The sequence below is a fragment of the Orcinus orca genome, chromosome 14, assembly GCF_937001465.1.
Source record: "Orcinus orca chromosome 14, mOrcOrc1.1, whole genome shotgun sequence".
In the NCBI taxonomy this organism is placed as follows: Eukaryota; Metazoa; Chordata; class Mammalia; order Artiodactyla; family Delphinidae; genus Orcinus; species Orcinus orca.
The window spans coordinates 25,439,698-25,459,507 of NC_064572.1; the positions used below are offsets into that span (position 1 = coordinate 25,439,698).

Consider the following 19,810-nt stretch of genomic DNA (forward strand, 5'->3'; position numbering starts at 1 on the left):
AATAAACCCTATCACCACCATTTCCAAAATATTTTCTCAGTGTTATAGGTTTCACTATCTCCATAATCACCACCACAGGTTGAGCCATTATCATTCTTTCCTAGACAACTGGATAGCCTCCTAACCAACTCATCACCTTTCTTTCACTCTTGTAACTCTATCATCCATTTGCCAGACATCAGCCACTATACTGATTAAGTTCCTCCAGTAGAACCGCAGTTACCTCCTTCACATGGTCTGACAAGGTCTAATCCCTGCCTTTTCCTTTTCCTTCCTACTCAACCCTACGTCTGTTCACTCAAACAGGTTGAATTCATTCCCATTTGGGCGCTTTTACACAAATTGCTTCTGCCTGAAAAGCCCTTTCTTCAAAACTCCACAGGGTATGTTTTTTCTTGCTGTAAAACTATCAACTCAAATGTCACCTCTGCATCCAGGCATTTTTTGCCCATAGTCCCTTTCTATCTCAGCTTACCTGATTTCCCTCATAGTGCAGCATGCAGCACAGTGGGTAACAGTATGGGTTCAAAGATCAAGCTGTTCGGATTTGAATCCTAGCTCCCAGCTCCTTTCCCCTCTGACTTGACAAGTTACATGAATGTTTTGGACTCCAGTTTCCTCATTTATAAGAATGTGCAAACAATAGTACCTGCCACTTAGGTTTACTGTGAGGATTAAATGAGTTCATATATAAAAAAAGTATTTAGAACTGGTCTGGCACATACAAAAGCTATGTGTTAGGTATTATTATCCAAAATTATCTTGCCTATGGCCTTGTTTCCAGACTTATTATTGCTAGCTCTCGTATAGAGTATAAGCTCCAATAGGACAGGCATTTGACTGTTGTATTTACTATAGTATCCTCAGTGCCTAGAAAAGTACTGGGTATGAAGCAGGTCCTCAATAAACATTTGTAGAATAAATCAATGGATCTTCTGTGTTAAGTGACATGACTCCCAAAAGACAATACCCATTGACCTACATGCAAAGCCTAGGTTAAAAATCCCATATCTTCCAAAGAGATCTTTCTAGAAACTATTTGTTATGAAAACTCTGTCTTGAGAAGTACTACCCACGACTGCAACAAATGACCTCATTTTATTCATACTTGTGTTCTGAAAAGATTTCAAATCTTTGTCTTTGCATTTTGTGATTTATAGGAAACATCTGGCAAAAAGCAAAACCATAATTATTATTTATTGGCCACTGACAGCGTACTAAGCACAAAGAAGCAAGGGTTTCAACAGGAAGGTGGTGGCTGTCACCTCTTTATTCACTTATCAGTAAAGCTTGGCTAACAGGTACTTGCCTCCCAGGTCACAGACATAAGTATTTGCTTGAGAGAACAACCATGAATTCTTCTTGGAATGCTGACAGGGAGTTTTGCACTCATGAGCTGTGATGGGTCCTTACACTTCTGACTCATTTCCCCTAAGCTGCCTCACACTATAGTCTGCTTTCCTGTCTGATGGCCCCTACTCTCAGATTGGTACCAGACCTATCTGGAGGCCAAAGTCTCTTTCCTTAAAATGTTTTAGCTCACTACTGTATTATCCATGAAATATCTCTATCTACACAACAGTATTTCTTGGAAAATGAAATAATACCTTTAGCCAATGACAGGATTGTTGAGAAGGAAAAACAAACAAAGTGTACTCTAAATAGCAATCAAATATTGTACTAGAATAAGGATCTAAAAACTGGCTACAGGGGCTTTTCTGTTCTTGTCTTCCCTTTTTTGGGAGGGTGGGGAAGAGGTTGGAGGAATGACCTCAAAGGTCTTGGGAAATAAATTCGAAGGGCTTAAGGCAAGCAAACATTTCCAGTTTGCCATAGTTTCTTCCAGACTTACTTACACCCTGCCTGTTCTTATATTAAAGTAACTTCTCTGGCCTCCACCCTCCACCAACATCATTTAAATATCTTCAACATCACCACCAAAAACATTCAACAGCACTTATATGTGAGGGATAGTAAGTGTACACTTCTTGGGTCACTATTTCACCTAGGAATGGAGCTAAAGTGTTTGGGAAATATTTATTTCTTATTCAATCATTCACTTGTAATTAATAACTTTCCAGATTAGAAAAATTATTTGAAATGGCTCAAAATGACAGGCATACAGAGTCATTGTTGATGTAGAAATATATAATACTAAAAAGTAGAAAGAAGAAAATTCAACAAATACCAAGACTAATATAGTTACTGAAATTGAACCTTAAGTTTAGTATGAACTCGTCTATAATCATTACCTCAAAACAAATACATGAAGTTACATAATTTCCTTAACTGATAAAAGAGACAATGTTCAAAAGGGTGTGATGTTTTAGAGTAAATTCTTCTTTTTGTTTGTTTTTGTTTTTGTTTCTTGCGGTATGCGGGCCCCTCACTGACGTGGCCTCTCCCGTCACGGAGCACAGGCTCCGGACGCGCAGGCTCAGCAGCCATGGCCCACGGGCCCAGCCGCTCTGCGGCATGCGGGATCCTACCGGACCGGGCACGAACCCGCGTCCCGCGCATCGGCAGGCGGACTCCCAACCACTGCGCCACCAGGGAAGCCCTAAAGTAAATTCTTAAAAAATTTAGTATATTGCCTGAATCCTAAACAGAGGATTTAAATATAAAAGAATACTTTTCAAGAAAATGAGAATACACAGCTTGAAACAATTCAATCTTTTAAAGTCAAATTGTTCTTTCTAGCATTATCCATGTATGGGCTCAAAGGGACCAAATATTGCTTTATTATCTTAAATATATACTTTTATACCCAGCTACCTGCCCATAGAAGCTTTTTTAATCAAAAGCTTTGACTATTAAATATTTGAAAATACTATAGCAAAAAGACATGATTAACACATTGATCTATTGTTTTTTGCCCATCCTGTTAAGTAAACAGAGATGTTAATTAAGTGATTTTAGAGGACAAGAATTATATTCTAAATTCTTCCCCAAGTGTTCTGTGTAATCTTAGAGAGCTCATTTAACCTCTCTGGGATTGAACCTTACTCAGTGTGATAGCTTAAAGAAATTACAAAGCCTGTTTAAATAATAAAGTGATACATAAATATCAAATAGTACTGCTACCCTTTGTGAAGAAGCCAAGGTTAGAATTCTGAAATAGCAAGCCCTAAATACATGAGGGTCAAAAGGCATTACAGACTCTATCTTGAAAGTAAAGACTTCTGGGAAATTTTCTTTATCACCTGTTTTACAGAAAGGAGAAATAGAAAAAAAGTGTATGTTCTTTGGAGAATTACACAAATATGAATAGATAAAAAACTCTGTTGAAATAATTCCCCTAAAACCAAGAAGAATGTTAGTATCCAAATCCTGAAGAAATTCTTCTTCCTTATACATATAAAATTAGTCCAATGACTCTATGTCACAAGACTGTCACAAAAGTATGAAAACTCTGGGAATGCAACTGCCACATCCCAGTTGCATGACAGATGGCCATCTCTTCCTCAATGTACTTTGTTACCAAGTGTTACATATTCAGAAGGTGTATATATGTTCAAAAGCAGATGGTACGATTATTTTGTCAGATTTTTAACCCACGTTGTTTTCATTCGATGAAGAATGGAATTTTATTACGATATAAGTACAGTGACTGTTATTTCTCAAAGTGTAGGTCAAAACACAGATTAAATCTACTTTTAAAAATATAAACTGTTCAATGTGTTATTGATACCTTGCTACTTCTTAGAAACACCATTTTGACTCATATAAATTCCCCAAACTAGTTCATTCTGTCTTATGGAGCAATGACCTTATAGCTTCTGGACCTCAACACAGTTCTATTTCACTCCCCTTGATCTGGTATCTGCACATTGCCTTTTATATGGAGCACATATGATAACGGTATGTCTATTCAAATTGTTTCCCATTCCCCTAGTCCTGTTCTCCCTGGGTGACCCAAAATGGCAGAGTACTTTATTTTATGGAACACTGTCAGAAAAGGCAGCTTTAGAACAGAAACTATAACGTTAAAAAAAAAAAATGATTGTTGGTCTACATATATTCTTTTCACATTTATTCTTAAGTCTATTCCATTGCTCTCTTAAAACTGACTTCCCCAGGTCATTTCCCTACTCAGTGTATATTCCAAGAGACTGAGAGTCATCTGATAGTTCCAAGTTTCTGATTCAGTGTGGATGTGCAAGTGGAACACCCTATTCTTGAAAAAGAATGCAGAAAATCCCTCTAAGTCTAAATTGGGATGTAGGGGTCAGTGGCATTGTCAATAACAACACATAAAATGAGAGCTCAGAGCCTTTCAGTTATAGGACTATAATTTGGAATCTTGGTCTTATTTACCGCTTATCAAAAATCTGCAATAGGTCCTATTCATATTTAACTCCATGAGGCTGTGCTCACTGAATTAAAACATAATTTAGAGAACACAGCTCGAATTACTTAAAGACCTACTGTACTGTATAGACACTGGAGATGAAAAGCAATATTGAAAAATTAACTGGAAGTAAAAAGTATGGTAAGACTCTAGAGTAAAGTCTGCAGAGTGGGGATTCCCGGTGTTTTTCTTTTCCACAGTTAGGTTTACTTTTCAATGTCTAAGGGAAAAAAAATTTACAATTATATCGTCCAGCCCCACTCTCTCCTCCTTTCCCACAAGGACACCAGAACCTCTCTTGTTAAGATCACTGCTGACTTCCTAATTTCCAGCTCCACCAGAGACTTGTCAGTACGCACCCCACCGGAGCTCTCTGGAGCACGTGGCAGCACTGTCCACTGTGCTGACACGCTCAACTTGCCAGGCTTCCACCAAGCCACCTGTTCCTGAATTTCCTCTTACTTCAGTAACTGTTCTTTCTCAGATTCTTCTTCTTCTCTCCTAGGTGTCTTTTCTTAAGGTTCTGCCTTTGATCCTTTTATTTTCTCTTGCTCTTTAGCAATCTGGTCCTACATGTATGGTTATAACCATTGCCTCTATATGAATGGCTACCATATCTAGCTGTGATATCTCAAGTTCTTGTATGTGTTTGCTATAATCTCAACCTTATCTTGAGAATACCTTAAATATATTTAAAGTATTACTTGGATGTTGAGGAAGCACTTTAAATACATTAATTCCTGCCCTAAAGTGACTCCTCCTTCCTCATCCTATTTCCAATTTCTCCTAATAGAACCACTATCCTCCCAGGTATAAGCCAAAACCATCCAAAATTTATCCTCTTTGCCTCCATCATCACCATCATCTAATTTGTTTTCAATTTCTGGCCAATTTATATCATCCATTTATAATTTATCCCATCTATAATTTTTATTCTCATGTCTCTGATTCAATTTCTGACTTCTGTGTATTATATTCAATAATCTCTTAACTGGTCCTGCCTATCCCTTTTTCCACTCAGTTGACACATAGTTTCCAGATTAATACCCAGGAAGCAAAGCTGTGATGATGTCAGTCTCCTACTCAAAACCAGTAATGAATCGCCGTCCTTTACTAAATTCCAAATGTAAATTCTTTCACTTGGTAGTAAGGGCTATAACCTTTGTTTCAATTGTGGATCCAATCTCTCCCTTTTCCACAGCCTATGCCCTCCAACTTGCTCTCAAATGAGGCAATATCGCCTAGAAAGCACTTGGAAACGTGTGGAGGCATTTTTGGTTATCACAAAGATTGTGCTGGGGGAGATGGTGATTGTGTATCTAGTGCCCTAGATTCTGGGTTTTCTGGCATGTAGAACCCCATCTGGCATTTGATGTTGTTGTCCCATACAACAAAGAACTGTCCCACCCCAAATGCCAGGAGCTCCTATTAGGAAACAGTGTGGCTTAGACAGATTAAATTACTTACTTTTTTTGCAATTTCTGTTACATACTTTTCCATCTCCTCTGCTTAGAATGCCCTTTTTACATTTTCCCAAATGTCCAAATCTTGCTCATCCTTTAAGGCCTATAGAAAATGTCACTTTTCTCAGAGTCCTCCCAGAATCCCCTGACATGTATTTCTAGCTTCCATTGCATTTCATGTATTCTTCCATAACACCACTTTGTTTCTATCAATACCTGGATAATATATTTCCCCTTCTCATTGGAAATATAATGTAGTAAAGCTCCGTCTTACATTTTCCTCTGTAACTAGACGCTGGCACAGATCCTTTATGCTAACATGCTTAATATTATAGCATACACCGTGAGTGTAAATGAGGGCTCTAGCATAGACTCTCTGGTTTGTGAATAATCCTGAAATTACTGCCTCAGCCTTCATTTGGAATCACAATTAGTTCTGGCTACTTACTTTTAAGCCATTATCTAACTTTGATCCCACGTCCCCACTAAAATTTAATGGCTGTGACTTCTCTTCTACAACTTCCATTTCTTCTTCCAGGACACATAACCTCATAATTTCTTAGATAAAGCCCCTCCTAATTGAACCCAGACCTCATTCCTGAGAACTGTTTTAGTGGGTACCCCATGAATCTTTATTGCCTGCTCCTTGCTTGCCCTAGTTTCACAGATGCTCCTAATAGGTGTTCACCAAATGTTTGTCAAATTAAAGAGATCCTTGGGTTGAGGGGAAGGGAGTGGCCAACTGTGTAATCAGGACAGGATTCAGAACAATGATACCACAATAATACAGAGCTTAATTTCCAGGCTTGGAAAGCAACTGTGTTCATAGCTTTCTCAGGCACTGTCTCTCCATATAAATATCACAGTGTGGCAGAGAAGAGACTGATCCTAGGCTTCCAGTCTGAAATCATCCTAGACAGTCCTGAGGATCAACAAGCCAATCATAATCAGCTTTAAAAAAAAAAATGATCACCTCATTTTAGCCTTTTTATGTCTTGCATGACTCTTGATTTCCAAAATCTTAGATTTTTTTTTTTTTTTCCCATTCTCTGAAGAGAAAATAAATAGATTAGGTATAATTGTAAAAGGCCTGTCACAACTCTCATAGGTACACTCTGGGATTGTTAAAGAATATGATTATTCTAAATTGATTATTTGAGTCCTACACTGTTTAGCTGCAAACAAAACATCCATCATTATCATCTACAAAAGATGAAAAGAAAACATATCTGCTTCCCCAGAGTATGATACTTAGAAAATTAAGTACTTTTAATTCATAGATATGACAGCTCCTTGATCACAAAAACAACAACAAAAAACTCATACAAATCAGGACATACTTTTCCATTTGAAAGTGATAGCCCAATGCCCTTACTGAAGCGTGAACTAAATACAGTAACACATCATAACGTAATCAGAACAAGCTGTTATTATAACAAAACAATCCTGTCCATGCAGAGACAGATAATGCTAGTCACTTTACATGACTTGTACTTCAAGTGAAGTGTTATACTGGGACCTTTTATCGCTTTGGTTAGAAATGGTTAGAAACTGCAAGTTTCTATACTTAGAGAACAAAGAAGGATGAGGAAGAGTGCCGGCTTTGACCATCATGCCCCTGCCAATGTCTGCCATGCAAAATAAGTTCATGCAGATATAATCATTCACTCCATGAAAATGTACTGATTCGGGCTTCCCTGGTGGCACAGTGGTTGAGAGTCCGCCTGCCGATGCAGGGGACGCGGGTTCGTGCCCCGGTCTGGGAAGATCCCACATGCCGCGGAGCGGCTGGGCCCGTGAGCCATGGCCGCTGAGCCTGCGTGTCCGGAGCCTGTGCTCCGCAACGGGAGAGGCCACAACAGTGAGAGGCTCGCGTACCGCAAAAAAAAAAATGTACTGAGTACCTACTATGGGTCAGGCATTATTCTCAGGGTATGTCAGGGAACCAAAAATACCTACCTTCATGGGAATTTTATTTTTCCACGTTTAAATATAAATTCAGGTGATCTTCAGGGCACACCCTCCCGCAGGTACTTTGTTCTTTTTATACTTCACAGACTTCTATGTCTGGGCAGCCTCGACTTTCCTCCCTACTTTTCAACATACCTAATATACAACCCTTATAGAAAGTAATTATAGATTTCCAATAAACAATTTATGAAAATATATCCCCAAGCATATGACTGAAAATAAACTAGATGCCTCTGCATCTGTCAGGTCATTGGATACCATTTGATGAAAGGGATAAACAGAAGAAGATGAAACGAAGCTGAACGAGATATTGATGCAAATGTGACAGAGATTTGAAAACTTGACTTGATTTTGGAAAGTCTAAGCACCTGTGAGAGTCTGCCCAATTGAGTGTAAGCGTATTCACCGTAAGGGAAAATATCCAAAGTTTTCCCATGCTTTTTACAATTAAAGAATCTTATTTAAGACCATCTAATACCTCTACCACCCAATCACGAAATTCTCTTTCCAACATCTTTGACAAGGCATAGCCCATTTGACTTCTGTTTAAAAATCACTTCCAGTGATGAGGTAATAACTAACTCTGGCTTAAACAACTCATTCCTCTTCTACCGAGCCCTTAAATTGCAGGGCCTGAACCCACATGGTATTCTAGACGTGGACATTTCTGTGCCAAGTACAGTGGGAAGTTTCCCATATTCTACAAGCTAAGCCCCATAATCACTTTAAAGCCGTAAGATGGTCCCCATGTCATGCTACTGACTTATAAAGCTGTGTCAGCTATACAAATGTCACCTGTTTTTGATGAATATCAAAGTAGAAAATACATTAATTTTGAGTAAAGAGTTGAATAAATTTTACTTAAAAAAAATTTTAACTCTATTGACCTAATTTCACTATAGAGCATGAGAATGCTTTCATGGACCAGTGTTTGGAATTCACTGAACTAGATAACAAATGCCCCTCTCGACTCCTGTCTTTCCAGGCGCTTTTCATAAGCAATGTTTTGCCTATCCTCTTGCGCAATAGATTTTATTTAACCTAAGGCTCTGACTTTACATTTACCATTTTAAATTTTAGCTTATGAGTTTTCAAACATTAGTCCAGATTACCAACATATTTTAGACCCTTGAATTCTTTCTCCTATTTGTGCCATATGCAAATATAAAATGCTTACTTTCAAAATAACCTTCCAAGTTACTTGTTAAAATGGAACAAGGATTAGGCCCTCTAGACAGTGATGGTTTTATCCTTCTGCCAGGTTAAGTTCTAATAGCTATAGTACTCCAGCAATGCTATCATCCAGATCACATTTCTCTCCTTTAAATAAAAGACACATCCATTAGAGGATCTCAGGATTTGGGCATTAAAAGGCTTGCAGGCCAACTTCTTACCCTCTACACAATAGCTTGGTCTAAAGATCACCCTCCTTACCTTTAAATGTCTGTGGCCTTGAGAAACTCCAAATCCCTCCCTCTCAACAAAGTCCAATTTCCTCCAGGAGAGCTCCTTTAGAAAATTCATTCTATACTGAGATAAAATTTGTATCTTTCTAGCTCTTGCTCATAGGTTGTAGTTCTGCCCCTTAGGGACCTTCAGAGCAAGTCTTTCACTTTGAAGATTTGATGATAGTGATCATGTTTCTCCACGTCTTACCTTTTCCTGGCTAAAAATTCCCTGTTGCTTTTAGGAGTTTTTTATATGGCATAGTTTCAAGTCATGTCACTACTTCAGCTATTCTCTGCTAAATATGCTGCAAGTGACAATCTTTTAAAAGTGTGACACTGTAACTGGGCAAAGTATTACAGTTGTAGCCCTCTAGACACAGTAAGAACAGGATGATCCAGTTCACTGAAACCTAGGTGAATTCAATGGCATTTAACAAAGGGGAATTAAGTGCAGTCTCATTAGCTCCTTCTGCCCTGTGTTTTCTCAAGCTGACTCACTTCAGAATTAATCTAGAATTTTTTAAATTGGTTAGGTTTTGTTTTGAAATTAAGAAAATACCTATTTCTGGTTAAACTAAGAGTCCTTAAAGAAACAGAATGAGATCTGCAAGTATTCCTCCTGTTTCGCTTCTTGGAAGTAAACACTATTAAAATTTTCATGTGAACCTTTTTGAAAAATTTTCCTATGAGTACATAAACATATGACTCAATCGTCTCCTTTTTTTCACATAAGTGGGATAATATACATACTCATGTGAAATACACCTTTTTCAATTATCTTGGGTATCTTCCATACCAAAACACATATTGAGCTGACTTACTACTTTCAACGACTTTTTACATTCTCTGCTCCCCGATATTTAGGTTGGTTCTAGCTTTTGCCATTACAGATAAAGCTGCATAAGAACCGTGCTCATAACAAACTGGTGGTGCCAGAGGGGACGTGGTGGGGGGACAGGCAAAACAGGTGAAGGGGATTAAGAGGTACAAATGTCCAGCTGTAAAAATAAATAAGTCACAGGGACGGGATGTACAGCATAGGGAATACAGTCAATAATACTGTAATAACTCTGTACGGTGAGAGATGGTAACTAGACTTGTGGTAATAAATTCATAATGTACAGACATATCGAATCAACATGATGTATACCTAAAACTAATATAATAATACTCTATGTCAATGCTAATTCAATTAAAAAAAGATTTTAGAAAACTTGCTCATAGACTTTTGTGCACGTGCACACATATATCTGTACTATAAATTGCTGGAAGTGGAATTAGCGGACCTATGCACATATTTTATTTTAAGAGATATTGTCAAAATGGAGCTTACATGCACATGTGCATACATACATATGTACATGCATACATACACAGGCAACTGGGGTTCACTCTAGACCCACTAATAACGAATTTCGAGACATACCATATAAAAAATACTCAGCTTGAAAAAATAATTTTGAAGTACAAAGGAGGTTGAGAATGTTTTAGAACTTATTCTTTGATGAAAAAATGTTAAATCATACTAGTCTTTTTTGACAGCTACAGCACACTGGTGATTCACACCAAGATTACTATCAACTAAAACTTCTAAGACTTTTGGAGAGTAAATTTTTCCTAAGCTATATTTACTCTATTCTCTACTTTTAAATTTGTTTTATAGTGCTCAATATCCATGGTTTAATATTTACAACTATTATATTTTATCTGGATACTGATATTTAGTCCATATTTTGAATATTCAAATTCTTTGAGACTGGACTCTTGCAGCTAATATAGTTCCTTTATCCTCTTTTTTGTTTGTTTGTTTTTTGGTTTTTTGGTTTTTTTTGTTTTTGCGGTACACGGGCCTCTCACCGTTGTGGCCTCTCCCGTTGCGGAGCACAGGCTCCGGACGCACAGGCTCAGCGGCCATGGCTCACGGGCCCAGCCGCTCCGCGGCCTGTGGGATCCTCCCGGACCGGGGCACGAACCCATGTCCCCTGCATCGGCAACCACTGCGCCACCAGGGAAGCCCTATACTCTTATTTTTAACTGAAAAATTTAAGAACGTAATTCTATAATTTTATCCAAATCACTAGTAAAACACTGAAATGAGCTAGGCCAAGAGCAGACTGTAGCCCAGCAGTAGAGGTCTCACCCTTGGTTAGCAACTATACATTAATCAATCATTTTAAGGATTTTGTTTTTCATCAGTTACAACTCAAACTAATTCTAAGGTAATTTTTTTTTACATTGTCAAAAAAAAAAGAAAAAAGACATGCCTTGTTAGGAAAAGTATCATAAAAGATGTTACAAAAAATCTTGCTGCCCTCTATGAATATAGAATGATTTAACATTCTAGAAACCCTATCATTCACTTATATATTGGACAAATAGTTATTGAGCATACAATATATGCTGTATTTCTGCTAGGTATGGGAGACATAAGTAGTGAACAAGGAACTATAAATCATTGCCTTCATGAACTTTATGTTTGAGTGTGTACAATGTATAATAAAAAGTAACAAAATATAATTTCAGATTGTAGTAGATGCAGAAAGACATATGTCATATGATATTACTTATATGTGGAATGTAAAAAAAAGAGACTTTAAAAGAAACAAATATGGTGACATAATAGGTTATAGCTGAACAAGTAACTTAGGGAGATTGATGTCTGAGAAGATGATATCTGAGCTCAGTTCTCACAAATTAAACGTAACAGAAGCAGTCCATATGGCCATATGAGAAAAGCACACTGGAAAATTACCAAGTGTGAAGTCCCTCAGGTTGGAAGGCGCTTACTGTATTCTAGAAACAGGCCAATGTGCAGAGATCTAATGAGTGAAAAGGAAAATAATATTAAGTAGGGCTGAAAGCTAAGCAGTAGGAATTTCATATTAAGTGTGAATAAGCCATTAAAAGAAGTTTGCATTTTACTGTAAGGGGCTAAGGAAAGCAATTGCTATGATAAACATTTTTTTAAAATTTTACTTTGGCTTTTACACAGAAAGTAGATTAGAGAGATATGAGTGTAAGAATGGAAACCATATAGGATGATATTTCTGTAGTCAAAGATAGATGATGGTGGCATAGGCTATGATGTTGACAAACGAGATGGAGAAAAGTATGTAGATTCAAGATAACTAAGTTTTGGTGAAGTTGATAGGGCTTGTTAATGGATTAAATAGGAAAACCAGCCATTAGATATCATTAGAATATAAACTTCACAAGGGCAAGAATTTTTGTCTAATTTTTGTTTTCTTTACTGTTTACTCCCCAGTTGCATAAATAATGCCTACCACATAGTATATATTCAATAAATATTTACTGAATAAAAAAAGTAAAATCTTTAGGTTTTTCCCCAGAGCAACTACTAGGTGAAAGGCCATGCCATTAACTAAAATCAGAAAGTCTGAAGAGGAAGCAGAATGAGGTGGAGATAGAGCAAACATTTGTTCCATTTGGGCTATTTTAAGCTTTAGATGTCTTCTAGGTATCAATGTGGAAATGTCAAGGGCAAACTAAGTATGTGAGTCTAGTCTTTAGGAAAGAGGGCTGGCCCGGAGAGAAAAATTTGGATGCCATCAGCATGTGGCAACATTTAAAAAGAGATCTGATTATGGAGATACATAAAAACATGTTTAGTAGTGGAAATATTTAATATTTTGAAGGAGTCATTATTCCATAAAATAATATAAAACCTAAAACATTTTAACAATTTCAATAAAAATTCTAATATGTATTTTTATAGAACTTTGCAAGTAGATCCTGAAAGTTATAAAAGAGCAAAGAGTAGAACAGTAGTACTTTAAAGCAAAAAATGAAGTAACTGAATTTGCCTAGAAGATATCAAGATGTAATACAAAGTCATAATTAAGACTGTGACACCCTCATACCAAAACCAAAGACACAACACACGCACACAAAAATTACAGGCCAATGCCACTGATGAACATAGAGGCAAAAATCCTCAACAAAGTATTAGCAAACCAAATTCAACAGTACATTGAAAGGATCATACACCACAAACAAGTAGGATTTATCCCAGGGATGAAAGATGGTTCAATATTCTCAATCAATGTGGTATACCACATTAACAAACTGAATAAAAATCATATAAGCTTTTGAGACAATTCAACATCCATTTATAATAATTAAAAAAAAAAGTTCAACGAAGTGGGTATAGAGGTAACATATCTCAAAATAATAAAGGCCATATATGACAAGCCCACAGACAACATCATATGCAATGTATGAAAGGCCAAAAGCATTTCCTCTAAGATCAGGAATAAGACAAAGATGCCCACTCTTGCCACTTTTATTTAACATAGTACTGGAAGTAATAGGCACAGTATTCAGACAGGAAAAAGAAATGAAAGGAAGCTAAATTGTAAGGCAAAAAGTAAAACTGTCACTGTTTGCAGACAACAAGATCCAATATATGGAAAATCCTAAACCTGTTACCAAGAAACTATTATAACTCATCAATGAATTCAATAAAATTACAGTATACAAAATTAATATACAGAAATCAGTTGTGTTTCTATACACTAACAAACTATCAGAAAGAGAAATTAAGAAAATAATCCAATTTACAATTGCATCAAAAAGAATAAAATACCTAGAAATAAATCTAACTGAGGAGGTAAAAGACCTGTACTAGGAAAACTATAAAACACTGATAAAAGAAATTGAAGAAGACACAAACAGATGGCTTTCTAATATCTTTATATATCAAGTTGATGGATTGGAAGAATTATTATTGATAAAATGACCATAGTACACAAGGCAATCTACAGATTTAATGTAATCCCTATCAAAATACCAATGGCATTTTTCACAGAACTAGAACAAATAATTCTAAAAGTTGTATGGAAACACAAAAGATCCTAAATAGCCAACATAATCTTGAGAAAGAACAAAGCCAGAGGTATCATGCTCCCTGATTTCAAACTATACTACAAAGCACAGTAATCAAAACAGTATGCTACCTGCATAAAAACAGACACATAGATCTGTGGAACATAAAAAGGAGACCAGAAAAAGGAACACACACTTATACGGAAATTAATCTACGGCAAAGGAGGCAAGAATATAAAATGGGAAAAAGACAGCTTCTACAATAAATGGTTTTGGGAAAACTGGACAGCTACATGCAAAAGAATGAAACTGGACTATTTTCTCATACCATGTACAAAAATAAATTCAAAAGGGATTAAGACTTAAATGTAAGACCTGAAACCATAAAACTTCTAGGAAAAAACATAGGCAGGGACACTTCCCTGTCATGCCTCAGGGCACCACTGAGGGTTTCCCCTCTGCATCACCACCTCTTCCCCACAGGAGTGAAGTGAGCACTTCCGGGTTCAGCAATAACCTGGAGCCGGTGTTAGGTTGGCCCTGCTGGGCCTTGTTCCGAAGCTCTGCCTTCACTTCGGTCTTTCTAGAAACCCAGATTTGCTCTTGGCCGTGCTGGACAGCGTCCCAGATGCGTGTGTGAGCCCCCCATGGCGGATATGGCCTGAACAGCCCCCAAGGGGCACGCAAAGTGTAATTAATGATGGCCAATAAACGACATGGCAATGTGGCTTTCTCGCTTGTTCACAGTTTACGGCTCTGCTTTGTTCTGCCTCTTCTTGGGTTGCACGAAGCAGCAAGCTTTTACCAATGTGCTTTGCTGGCAAATGCTCTGACTAGTGCTCTGAGGCTGCACCAAAGATTACCACACTTCCAGTTAAGCAGAGCATTCCTGGCCCACGCTTCGTCAGAGGACAGCTGCCACTACCTGTTCTATTCACTCATTTTTGTCAATTCCCTACCCTGTTACAATGAGCATTTTCCCAGTGCTGTTATTTTATTTGCTTCATGCTGCCACATACATGAAAAAGGTCCTTGATGCAAAGCGTTCGAATAGTTTACCTCTGCTGAGAGCTCTCTTGGATAAATCAAGCGCTAATCAACAGAATATTCTGAAATTCATTGCTTGTAATGAAATATTCTTGATGCCTACAACAGTTTTTATGCTTTTTAGTGGTCAATTAAGTTTGCTCCACCCTTTTATATGCTATATTCCTCACTCTTTGATACTCCTCTCGAAGAAATCCATATTGTTGGACTTCGTTTAATGAACCGAGGATTGTTGTTGAACATCTGATAATGAAACCTGCTTGCTCACTGTTTGTGAGAAGACTTTGTCTCCAGAGCATTGCCTTTATAAGCAGACTGGCACCAACAGTTGCATAGTTTAACACTCAGCTAAGTTATATATAATATAAATGAGCATTGTTAGCTGCTGGTACTTCTGTTAGGGATGGTTAATTCCAGATGTAAAAGTGACCTCAATGCAATTTACATAATTTACATAAATGCATCTCAAAAGAAAAACATTCATTTTCCTGGCATGTTAAATCAAGCCTTTTAAACACTTGCTGAGAAACTTTATTGTAATGTGTTGTTAATAGTTAGGGAAGTTTGAATCTTGTGATAAATGTATCAAAAATTCTTTAGATGCTGCTGTGCCTTTACCATGAAGTACATTTATTTCTCTGGTAAAAATAGCTCTAAAGTTTGTCTTCATCTAATTGGTAACCTGAATTTATATCTGGCATGAGTTCACTGTGGTAATATTAACATGTAAATTCAGTATATTTTGAGACAGTATTCTTTTGCTATTCAGTAATTTTGGTCGACGATTTTAACAAAAACACTTCCCACTGTAATTTCAAATTATTTCTAAATTGATTTTGTGCTGCTGTGTTAGGACAGATTTATTTTGGATGTACCATTATAATAGGAATTCTGTATGTATCTTATACTATGACCTTCCAAAATTTTATTTTCATAATTACTTTTGTGGCTTTGAATATTTTTTTAAAAGGCCCAAATGAAAGCTTGTTAACCAACTGGGTAAATATTTGTGGTCACCTAAGCGTTTTACATCAGAGAGCAGTACAGTAGTCAGTCAGTTTTCCTTTCAGAGATCCATTGAGTAACACTTCTCAAACAGGAAATCATTCTTTTAGAAATGCGGACATACAGGTTTTAGTATTATCATAGTTTACACAGTTATTTAGATCAGATTCTTGACTGCCACTTTTCTCGGTTTCTTAGGCTTGAATTGTCATAGATGGTTACAGCAGTTCAGATGCCTTTTGAAAGTAATGTAACTGAAGATTGAGCACATGACTAAACTTTGTATCTGTTCTGAAATAATAATGAAGATTGTACATACTTACCCATCATATCTGACTTAAAAGATTAAATAGAAAGGTTTATAGGAAAGGTTATTGGTTGGGAATGGAGCCAGAGGAGTTGTGGGGGAAACAGTGTGCGTTTCAATGGCGTAATGCACAGATACGGTTGGGGGGATTGGATGTATTATGCAACTGTGATTTGAGTTGTGTAATATGTTAAATACATTCATTCAGCTTCCATTAACTCCTTTTTAAAATTCATTCTGATCTTTATTCATTGTTGCATGATTGCAAATGTTTAAAACATTGCAAAATGTTAACACAGAGTCGTGTCATGGTTTTTGTAACCAGTTTCCTTCTATGTGCATGTAACTTGGATTTCTCAAACATACTTGGTGACTTATCGGTGACATCAGTGACATCAGTGACTTATCAGTGACATTTATTCAACTTTTTGATCTATAGAAATGTGATACCTACTTGATAGCTCAACTGTAACCAGCTAGTTTTGTAATTTTGTAATATTTATCTACTAAGTTAGAGAAGCCTCGTAATATACAGTTGATTGTGTGGGGGGCAGTCGTCTTATCACTATGTATGTAACCTGATGGTTTTAAAAACTAAGTTTTCTAGAGCAATAAAGTAACTACAATGTTAAGTAAACAATAAAAAGAAACTCAGGTAGGATGCTCTTTGACATCGGTTTCAGCAATATTTTGGGGGGATAAATCTCCTTAGGAAAGGGAAACAAAAGCAAAAATAAACAAATGGGACTACATCAAACTTAAAAGCTTTTGCACAGTGAAGGAAACTGTCAACAAAATTAAAAGGCCTCATACTGAATGGGAGATATTTGCAAACAAAATATTCATTAAGGGGTTAAGATCCAAAATATACAAAGAGCTCATTCAACTCAACATCAAAAAAAGAAACAACCCAATTAAAAATGGGCAAAGAACCTGAATAGACATTTTTCCAAAGAAGATATACAGATGGCCAACAGGCACATGAAAAGATGCTCAATATCACTAATTATCAGGGAAATGTAAATTAAAACCACGAGCTGTCAACTTCACCAGAACGCCTATTATACAAAAGATAACAAATACCAAATGTTGGCAAGGATGTAGCGAAAAGGGAACCCTTAGGCATTGTTTACAGGAATGTAAATTGGTGCAGTCACTATGGAAAACAGTATGGAGATTACTCAAAAAAATTAAAAATAGAACTACCATATGACCCAGAAATTCCACTCCTTGCTTTTTATTCAAAGAAAACAAAAACACTAGTTTGAAAAGATATATGCATTGCAGTATTATGTACAATAGCAAAGATATTAAAGCAACCTATGTGCTCATCGATAAATGAATGGGTAAAGAAGATGTGCTAAACACACACACACATAAACACACGATGGAACATTACTCTGCCATAAAAAAGAATTAAATCTTGCTATTTGTGACAACATGGAGAGACCTAGAGGGAATATGCTAAGTGAAATAAATCAAACAGAGAAAGACAAATGCCATATGATTTCACTTACATATGAAATCTAAAAAAAAACCACAAATGGACAAATGTAACAAAACAGAAACAAAGTTATAGATACCAAGAACAGAGGGGAGGGGATGGGGTGATGAGAGAACTAGGTGAGGGAGATTAAGAGGTACAAACTTCCATGTATAAAATAAATGTCATAGGTATGAAATATACAGTGTGGGGAATTTGTCAGTCATGACATCATATGTTTATATGATGATAGATGGTAATTAGACTTATCATGGTCATTTTGAAATATATGGAAATATTGAATCACTATGTTGTGCACAAGGAACTCACGTAGTGTTGTACATCAATTATACTTCAAAAACAAACAACCTCATAGAAAAAGAGACAATATTTGTGCTTTTCAGAGGTAGAAAGTAGAAAGAGTGGGAGTTGGATAAAAGTGGTAAAGTTACAAGCTTCTAGTTATAAGAAAGTATGTACTAGGGATGTAATGTATAACATGGTTAATATAATGAACACGGCTGTATGTTATGTATGAAAGTTGTTAAGAGGGTAAATCCCCCCCAAATTTTTTTTTCTTTCTTATTTTGTATCTATATGAGATGATGGATGTTCACTAAACTTACTGTTGTAATCACTTTATGATGTATCTAAGTCAAATCATTATGCTGTATACCTTAAAATTATACAGTGCTGTATGTCAATTATATCTCAATAAAACTGGAAAAAGGTTCCATAATACTGTGGCAGGGATAAAGAAATGAGTCACTGGAATAGAATAGAGATCCCAGAAAATTGTATACTTTGGAACATATTTCAATTTATCTATCAATTTATATTTCATACAGAATAGGAGTAAAGAAACTATTCAGATTTGATATGTATGTATTATACATGTATAATGTATTAAAACGTATATATATGCATGCGTTACCTATGTTATAGTTTATGCACATATGTATACAAATACATATAAAACAATGGAAACATTTAAAAAGTGTGTGTGTATGTGTGAAAAATGGTAACATTTCACATTAATTGGGAAAGGATCAACTATTTAATACATGACGGTTTCCCAATGGTTACCACTGTAAAAAAAAAAAATCCCACTTCATTTAGACATAAAAATAAATTTCAGATGAAAAAAAGATCTAAAGGTTAAATAACAATAATTCAATATTTTAAAAAGAAAATGTGGGAACTATATAACATTTTTGTTGCAAGAATTTCTTGACAAAGCACAAACCAACAAACCATGGCACTGGGTAGGTGCTCAAATATCTATTTAAGAAATTAAAAGATAGATCATATGTTCACATTAAAGTTCTTAAAATCTTTTATGATTAAAATATTGTTTTCAAAGTTAAAAGAAAAGCCATAGTCAACAGAAGACATTTTTAATAAACCTAAGCAATGCAATTAAAAAAAAAACAAAACTAAAACTTGGCAAAGGGTTAAGGCAACTCAGAATTAGAAAGCCAAATGGTTAACAACTGTTTTAAAAAAATGTTTTCTTGAGTAATCAGAAAATTATAAATTGAAACCAATGAGATACATTGAATACTATTTGGATTCAAAAGACATTTCAAAAATGACAGCATCAAGTGTTATCCACCATGTGGAGAAATAAGAATTCAGACTCTTGAGGGGAGTGTAAGTGATTCTGCCACTTCAGAGACCTCACTGCAGAGTTCTGTTCCCTGTGGAACCTCACAGAAAACTGACATCAGTTACGAGATCTCAGGTGCAGGTCCTCAGACTGCATTTCTTCAGCCCGCGTTCACTTGTTAATCAACATTAAGTCTAAGGAAGCACTCTCCCTTACTGTTTCCTCAATATTCTTAGAGATGAAGTCACCAGCAAGGCAAATCAAGAATTTAACACACACTC

At 36.3% G+C, this 19,810-nt stretch overlaps 1 protein-coding gene and 1 pseudogene across 1 annotated transcript in view; one reads left to right on the forward strand and one right to left on the reverse strand.

The window, feature by feature from the left end:
- The window catches only part of LOC105748578 (transmembrane protein 33-like), a 71,242-nt pseudogene extending 55,027 nt beyond the window's left edge, over positions 1 to 16,215 (forward strand).
- Positions 1 to 19,810, reverse strand: part of LOC101279843 (catenin alpha-3) — a 758,807-nt gene that overhangs the window by 566,125 nt on the left and 172,872 nt on the right. The window lies entirely within an intron of this gene.